Source organism: Camelus dromedarius, chromosome 23, assembly GCF_036321535.1.
Source record: "Camelus dromedarius isolate mCamDro1 chromosome 23, mCamDro1.pat, whole genome shotgun sequence".
In the NCBI taxonomy this organism is placed as follows: domain Eukaryota; kingdom Metazoa; phylum Chordata; class Mammalia; order Artiodactyla; family Camelidae; genus Camelus; species Camelus dromedarius.
Window position 1 is genome coordinate 24,001,102 of NC_087458.1, and position 9,517 is coordinate 24,010,618.

The following is a 9,517-nucleotide window of genomic DNA, read 5'->3' on the forward strand; positions in this document are numbered from 1 at the left end:
TTCAGAGATACTGCGTTCTCATAACCTGTCAGAGCCAGATTGTTTCCCTAGTTGCTTTTGTTTTGATATGCCTTAAAATAATTAGGCTTTTATTCTCAAATATTTCCATTCTCCCTTGCTGGCTAACGAGGCATCTCGCACACCACAGCAGGGCAAGGCGTGCTACTATGGTATCCAGTAAACAGTTGCTAAACAAAGCCAAAAGTCTTGCTCAAATCAAGTTCTCTTCTGTACTTCTTGTTCTTCCATCTGCCCTGCGCTTTGTAATTGCTGTCAAAAAACGCGCCCCGCTGCACCTTGTGAGTTTAGGAAAAGCGGCTTCTTGGACCTTTGCCGATAACTTCCTTGCAATATCTTAATTGTCCTTTTGCTAGTTAGCAAGTCGATCTGGGAAGAGGTCTTTCTTCTATTCTTGGAAACTGTGTTCTTGGGAATGTCCGATATAAACCAGTGTGTTCTGAACGCCTGCTCTCTGCCAGATTCTGGGGAATGGGGGGGCCGTCTCTGACTGACGACTCTTAAGGTCAAGGTGGGGACATAAGAGGTGAGAAGCAACAAAGAAGCCGGCATTAACCGAGCGCCTGGTGAGAGGTCCCCAGTGTGAGACGGCGGAGTGCGTCACCCAGCAGGTGAGGTCAGACAGGGGCGTCACTAGGAAGAAGGGACAACCTTCCTGTCTGGGGGCAACTGCCTCCCCATCACCCTGCTCCTGGAGCCCAAACCCACCCTGGACAAGGTGACTAAGCATTTGGTCTGTCCACCCCGCTCTGGTCCTGCCCTGTGTCTCCTCACCACGTCCCTACAGACCCCACCCTAAGTTCCCAATGTATTTCACAAAAACGTAGCAATTCGACTCATCACATAATCACTGATGTCTTGGTTGTGATCTTACTCATTTTATACACACTATCTCAATAGTCCTTATAACAGCCCTCCGGGGCAGGGGTATTTCTCCCCAAATAACAACAACAAAGGTCGGAAATTAAGGAATTTGCTTAAATCACCCAGGAAAGGGTGGAGCCAGGATTCAAACTCTGGTCTCATTCTCAACCTGACAGACCCTGGCTTTCAGAGCTGTAACTAGCAATTTTGGTGCCCGGGACTAGCAGCACGAAAGCTCGGCAAATAGTGTTGTGATTTATTATGTGGCTCAAAGAAAGAACAATCAGCTGCTTCCTATTTTAGTTATTCTTGCTTATGACAGTTTCTAGCTGCAGCAATGTGTGTGCTGTCAACATGCAAATGTAACTTTTTTTTTTCCAATGTCTGTGCCAGGCCAGAGCCTCCCTATGGGCCTTGCACATACTGTGCTGAATCTGGTCCCTGGAGTTCTGCAACCTCACTACAAACACAAAACACAGAACAGTTAGCACAAACAATCCTGAATTGCTTAAATGTCACATGTGCATGCAAGGCCAGAAAGTTCTGCATAGTCAGAAGGAGAAGCACTGCGCTGTGGCCTGGAAAGGCTGGGGAGGCTGGGTGGAAGGGATGAAGTGTACGTGTGGATAGGACTTAGGGCTGGAGAACTGAAAGCAAAGAGTGGAAGCATGCAGTTGAGGCTGGGAAGAGATCACACTGACAAGCAGCAGGATGTAAAGTTGAAAAAGTAGGTTGGGGCCAAACTGGTCAGGACTTTAACTGCCAGGATGAGGAGCTGGAGGGTGGAGAACAGGCAGGGGGTAGTTATGCTCCAAGGGAGAGAGAATGAGGGCCCGTCCCAAAGTGGGAGCACAGGGGAGAAAAGACCTCAGCATCTGGAAGGAAGGATGCTCCTCTGCCCCGTGCACCCAGGAACCCTGCTCTCCAGTACAGAGTGCAACTAACCGGGAGTGATGACTCACTGGCCTGCGGCAGTCTACACTGGCCCTCACTGGCAACACGGTATCTTTTCTAGAAAAAAGTGGGACCTAGCATTAACTGCCTAACTCACTAGATGACTCCTGTTAAGCATAATTAACATTTTGCATTTTGCATTTTGCATGGAAAATGCACAGCATGGGGCTGGGCTCTCGGAAACCCTCGGCCAATGTGACAGCCATCTCCCTTGGTCAGCTAGAACCAGTGCCTCCCCGGGCCACAAGCATGCTTCGTGAGGACTTGCTGCTATGGAGAGTGGCTGTTTTCTTCTTACTCTGGGAAGCGTTAGACACTGGCTGGCAAAGAGCTGAAGGTGCAATCAAGCAAATTGAAAGCACCATCCCTCTCTAGGGTTTCCCGTAAATTAAGTTGGACACAGTCAACTGTCTAACAAGTTAAGTTGTTCCATACTGACCCTGAAGCGAGACATCATAGTTCCTTGTTTTATGCTATTGTTCTACATATGGACTTTTCTTCTTCCTTTGTGTTTATACTATAATGTCTTAGAGCCAAGCTGTAACAGCTACTGGATGGGAATCTGGGATGCTTTGGGCCCCATCCAGAGAGGTCAAGACCTGAGAATCCTGGAAATGCCCTTCACGCAAGACTTCACTCTTTCCATTCTCCCATGATGCTGCACTGTACACTTGGCGTGTGTCATGTGATGCAATCCTCATCAGTCCCGTGAGGGAGGAACTGTTCATTGCATTGCTATAGATAAGGAGATAGAGTCTTGGTTGAAGGATCTTGCTCGAACACATGCATCTATCCAGCGTTGCAACAAAAATCCTGCCTCTTGTGTGTCCGGCTGAAGCTCCTCCTCTCCTGCACAGGCTCCTTCTCCCGTTGCCAGTCCAGGCCTCACAGTAAGCCTGGCACTGCTTTTACTGTGCTTTTCAAGTTTGTCACTTTGTTGTTGTTGTTGTTACAGGATGCTTGAGGGGTCTGTAGTTCCATAACGGTGATTGGCTGTCATAATTAGCTATAACTTCTATAATTAGGAATAAATGTAAACACCGCAAGCTCTAGTCAGTCTCAAATAACATCTTATTTCATGACAAGTAAATGACATGCTGAATGAAAACAAAAGGCACAGGATAGAGCAAGGGAGGCCAGGGTAAGTGGAATTTCCTGCCCATCCCTAAAGAAGGTAGGTTGGCAAGGAGCGTCAGCTCAGACAAACTAAGGATCAAACAACAGAACGTATTAGCTTGTTCTCATTATGCCTTTTATAGTTGGATTCCAAAGAAGATAAATAAATTATATTCACACTTCTCACCTTTTCAAATATCTTTATTTATAAAGTCAGTCAATTTATTGAGTTTCGGGCTAGGAATTTAAAACATGTGTTGTATGTATGTGTGATTTAGAACATGTAATCATGTATGTTTGTGATTAATGTGCTGAGGACACTAATGGATAAAGTAGACTGCATGCAAGAACAGATGGGCAATGTAAGCAGGGAGCTGGAAATTCTGAGAAATGACCATAAAGAAATGCTGGAAATGAAAAACTCGTAATGGAAATGCAGATGCCTTTGATGGGCTTATTAGCAGACCGGACACAGCTGAGGGAAGAATCTCTGCGCTTGAGGCTATTTCAGTAGAAATCTTCAAAACTGAAAAGCAAAGAGCACAAAAACTGAAAGGAAAAAAAAAAAACCAGACCAGAGTAGCCAAGGTTTGTGGGACAACTACAAAAGATGCTACCTATGATTAATAAGAATACCGGAAGGAGAAGAAAGAGAAAAAGGAACAGAAGAAATATTTAAAACAGTAATGACTGAGAATTTCCCCCAAATTAATGCCAGACACCAAACTGCAGATCCGGGAAGCTCAGAGAACACCAAGCAGGATAAATGCCTCAAAAAACAAAAAAACAAAAACAAAAACCCTACACCAATGCATATATAGCATTTTCAAATTGCAGAAAATCAAAGATAAAGAAAAAAAAAATCCTGAAAGAAACCAGAGGGAAAAAACTTCTTACCTCTAGAGCGTAAAAGATAAGAATATTGCATTCAGCTTCTCCACAGAAACCATGCAAGCAAGAAGAAAGTGGAATGAAATATTAAAAGTTTTGAGAGAAAAAAAACTACCAACCTAGAATTCTGTACTCTGCAAAATTATCCTTCCGAAGTAAAAGAGAAATAGACTTTCTCAGACAAACAAAAATTGAGGGAATTTGTTGCCAGCAGACCTGCCTTGAAAGAAAAGTTAAAAGAAGTTCTTCAAAGAGAAGGAAGTTGACATGGGTCAGAAATTCAGCTCTGCATAGAGAGGAAGAGCGTCAAAGAGGGACTAGTGAAGGTAAAATAAAAACTCTTATTTTTCTTGTTCTTAAATTATCTAACATAACAGTTTGTTCAAAATAATAATAGCAGCAATGTATTTGATTATGCTTGTGTATCTATCATGTGTATATGTGTATGTTTGCGTATATAGATCCTTATCCATGTGAGTGAAATGAGTGACAGCACTGGTACAAGGAACAGGGAGGGGATAGGGTTATTTTCTTAATAGAAGGCACTCATGCCACCTGTGAAATGGTGTTATTTGAAAATGATCTTGTATTAGTTGTAAATGTATATTCTAACTCTAGGGCAACCACTAAAAAAGACAAGAAAAAGGGGAAAAGTATAACCAATATCCTAAGAAAGGAAAGAAAATGGAATCATATAAAATGCTCAATTAAAATTGCAAAAGATAGAAGAATAGTGGAAGACAAACATGGCGCCAAAGAACATGGGCAGCAAATAGAAACCACTAAACAAATAAGGGAGATATTAATGCAATCATGTCAGTCATCCTTGTGAACGTCAATAGTCTAAATGCACCAATGAAAAGACAGATCATCAGAGTTGATAAAAAGACACACTATATGTTGTCTTGCTCAAGAAACGTACTTTATTTTTTATAATCATTTTTAAAATTTGAGTATAGTTAATTTACAATGTTGTATTAGTTCCAATCATACAGCAAAGTGATTCAGTTATACATATATTTTTTTCAGATTCTTTTCCATTATTACAAGATATTGAATATGGTTCCCTGTGCTATACAGTAGGTCCTTGTTGTTTATAATTTATATATAGTCTGTATATGTTAATCCCAAACTCCTAATTTATCCCTCCCCTACCCAGCCCTCACTTTCCCCTTTGGAAACCGTAAGTTTGTTTTCTGTGTCTGTGAGTCTGTTTCTATTTCATAAATAAGTTTATTTGTATCATTTTTTAGAGTCCACATTTAAGTGATATCATATGATATTTGTCTTTCTTTGTCTGACTTACTTCACTTAATATGATAATTTCTAGGTCCATCCATGTTGCTGCCAATGGCATTATTTTATTATTTTTATTTTTTTACACATACATATATTCATTTTCATATTATTGTAATTAAAAGTTATTATACATATTGAACATAGTTCCCTGTGCTGTACAGAAGAAACTTGGTTTTTTTTTATTTAATTCTTTTTATGGCTGAGTAATATTCCTGTGTGTGTGTGTGTCTGTGTGTGTGTGTCTGTGTGTGTGTGTGTACACCACAACTTCTTTATCCAGTCATCTATCGATGGACACAGGTTGCTTCCATATCTTGGCTATTGTAAATGGTACTGCTGTGAACATTGCAGTACATGTATCTTTTTGAATTAGAGTTTTCTTTGGATATATGCCCAGGAATGGGATTTCCAGGTCATATAGTAACTCTTTTTAGTTTTTTAAGGAACCTCCATACTGTTTTCCATAGGTGGCTGCACCAGTTTACGTTCCCCCCAAGTATAGGAAGGTTCTCTTTTCTCTGCACCCTCTCCATTTACTACTTATAGACTTTTTGTTGATGGCTATTCTGACCAGGTATCATCTGACCAGTGATACCTCGTTGTGTTTTGATTTGCATTTCTCTAATAATTAGTGATGTTGAGCATCTTTTCGTATGCCTGTTGTCCATCTGTATGTCTTCTTTGGACAAACGTCTGTTTCAGTCTTCTGTCCATTTTTTTGATTGGGTTGCTTGTTTTTTTGATATCGCATTTATGAGCTGTTTGTATATTTTGGAAATTAACCCTTTGTCAGTTGTGTTATTTGCAAATATTTTCTCCCATTCTATAAGTTGTCTTTTCATTTTGCTTATGGAAGAAACCCACTTTAAATATAAAGACACATATAGATTAAAAATAAATGGGCAGAGAAAAATATACCATAACACTACTGAAAAGAAAGAAAGAGTGGGTGGTTACATTAACTTCAATCAGAGCAGACTTCAAAGCAAGAAGGTTATCAGGGATAAAGAAGGGTATTATATAATGATCAAGGGGTCAATGCTCCAAGAAGACATAACAATCCTTAATGTCTATGTGTCTAATAGAGCATCAAACTATGTGAAAATTGCTTGGTAAGCAGGAATCAGGGGAAAGGTGCTGAGGGGTGTGTGGCTCAGACTCCGGTAGAGTCTAGAAGGCCTTCTCCACCATATTCTGCTGACACTCTTGGGTGATTCTTACTCTTCAACGCTCATTTTCTAGGCTCAATACAAGATCATTCATGTCCACCCATTTAACTCTCTTCAAGTAGCATGACCTTATCACAACATACTTTGTCATTACTTTATGTAGTTTAATCTCCCAATAAACTTTGAATTATCTAATCTCACTGTAGCAAATCATTAAATCCTCAGCAATGCATGTACAAAACCTCCCCAAGACAGGTTTCATCTGTAGATGGTTAATCTCAATTATATTGTGAGGGTTCTATTAGCATCTTCCTTCAGTGCCTGACACCTTCTGACCATGTCCCCAAATTCTGGAGGTGCTCTCCACTGTCCACACAGACAACAAATGTCTTTTAGATTCTAAAAGTGCTAGAAGAGTCTGGGGGGCAAGAGGAACTGAATTTATATTGCCCTGAAACGAACTTGACTGCACAGAGGCTGGTCTCACATGGTTCTTCTTTAATGTCTGAGGCAGCTCTGATGTACAGACAGCTGATCCCCTGGAGTTCTTGGTAACAGAGCACCCTTTAGCTTACTTGAACATTGTCCTAATTTGCTTGAGCTGCTATAACAAAATATCACAGATTGGCTGTCTTAAACAGCAGTCATTTGCTTCTCATAGTTCTTGAGGCTGGGAAGTCCAAGCTCAAGGTATCAGCAGATTCTGTTCCTGGCGAGAGCTCTCCTCCTGGCTTGCAGTCAGCTTCTTGTTGTGTGCTGACAGGGTGGAGAGAGAGATGAGCTCTGTCTCTTCCCCTTCTTGAAAGGGCACTAATCCCATCATGGGGGCCCCACCCTCATGACCTCATCTAAACCTAATTATCTCCCAAAAGCTGTTCCTCCAACTGTCATCACAATAGTAGCTAGGGTTCCAAAATATGAATTTGGGGAGGACATATACATTCAGCCCATAACAAATACCACTGGGTTCTTTAGTACCAGATACTTTATATTAAGTGGAGAAGTGTGGAGAGTTTTCAGTTTTGTTATGGAGCCCAAATGACAGTGGGACAGAGAGATTTGTTTTCTAACCAGTTTCTTAAATGAGCTTGAAGTAAAGGGTATAAGAAGTTAATGTACCTGGATATTGGACCATGATTCTGCTGAGGATGGTCCAGGGTCTTTTAAGGCCACAATCAGAGACAAGACTGGACCTTTCCATTCCTCATCTGCTCTTCTGGATTCCGAAACACTGCCTTTCTCCAAAAAGGAAAATTAAAAACACAAATTCTCAAGTGGTTTGATAGTGATTCAGCCCAGCAAATTTTACTTTCCATTAAAAGTCACCAGCTGTCATGTGCTTAGCTTTAAATGGAAAGAACTTGCTCTCAAAGAACATTTTTCAGTTGATGTCACTTGTGAGTTTTATTTTCTCCTAATGAAAAATAGATTTGCATTAGTGTGGCTTTGGTGACAGGAAATCCCTGGATGGAGGCCTGACTTGGTGATCTGCCCCTGCTCCGAGGAAAGCTAATTGCTCTACCAGCCAGCTCGGAGGACTGACACTGTGGTCAGGAGAGGGCTTTGGGGGAAGCGAGGGGAGGGGTCGCGATAATGTTCTGACTTCTTGCAGGGAGGGTCCCACAGTGCCTCTTCCCCAAAACGACAACAACAACAAAAAAAACTTTGATAAAAAAAGCTTTTAGGTGTTGAAGGGTTTTGGAAGGAGGAGTGAATATTTTAACGTGGTTAATGCTTTGAGGGAGGCAGCCCTTCTGACACATGTGCTCAGAGCCTGTCACAGCTGAGACCAGATGCCTACCGACACTCTTCTCCGAAGTGTCATGGTGGACCCGCCACTGTGCCTAGAAGCTCTTGTCAGTGGCCATGGGAATAATCTCTTCATGAGTCATAAAACAACACTAAACAAAACAAAACAAAAAGAATCTCTAGATTGAAGCTTCCTGAAGCCTGACCCATGTCATGGGTAATCGTGACTCTGTGGCACCAAACCGAGGAGCCGGGACACTCAGGAGCTGCCTGCACGGGGTCCCGTGACCTCCATCGGCGTGGCAGACAGCAGGCCTGAGGGTGACGCCTAGGACCCCCGGCTTTACCTACTGGGCAGTTTCTGGCTCTGCTAGAGTCATTCCCGCAAGGTCCCAACCCACTGACAGTGAACCAGAGACACTGGGAACTAGTGAAACTAGGAAACAGAGAACAAGGATATGGACCCCTCCAGCACTGAGCAGGCCCCCAAACCTGAGGGCTGGAGGCGCCCTTGACCCGTGTCCTCAGGAGGGCATGGCGGGGTCTCTTGCCTCACCGGCCCCCGACACGCACACACGCACACACTTGCACACACGCACACACTTGCACACACGAGCATCGCACACAGCACCCATGGGGGGGCTCCCTGTGCATCCAAGCCTGGGGCCGCTACCAGGGCCCTCCCAGCTGAGGCAGAGCTCCCCGCACCCTCAGCCCCCGTCTCCACGCTCACAGCGAGGGCTCAGAAGTGTCCAAGAATTTCTGAATAATGGTCTTGACAGACACCAAAGCTCTCTCCTCCGCTGAGCATGGAGCCCTGGGGCCGCCCCCAGGGAAGATGCCCCTGGCAGCTCCTGTCTGCGCAGCTGGGGCCGGCTCCAGGAACCCTAAATTCTGGCCGCGCTTGCAGCCAAGCCTGGTTACTTTAGATTCCCTCCCCGCCCTGCTTGTCGTTGCAAGCAGGAGCCAGCCAAGGTATTCGTCATATTTCCGAGCTACCCTGCTGCTTGATTTATGCTCCGATGGGGCAGAAGCGAAGACTGCAGATGGTGGGGGTGAAGGCAGGATCTGGGCGAGGGGGAGCAGGTTGCTGGGGGGGTCGGAGGGTCCTGTCAGTCCAGGGGTCCTGAGAGGGCCCCCAGTTTTAGGACTCAGGAGCACACAGGCTCCTCAGACATCAGGGGAGCAGAGGGGGTGCTCTCTTTCTCACGGTGAGGTACGGCCATAAAAGGAGTGAAGCTTCATTTGCCCTCTCACTGGGCTTCACCTAAAAGGGCTTTCAGAAGAATTTCCAGCCTTCTCCTGCGGGACACGGACTGTGGTCTCGTTAGCCAAAGAGAAAACAAGTAACAGATGACGCTCATGCGGACCAAGAGGCCAAAACTGAAATGTTAATCACCTCAAAATACGTGCGGCTCCCTCCAAAGCCTCTCTTGGCGCTCCTGCTCCTCAGAGGA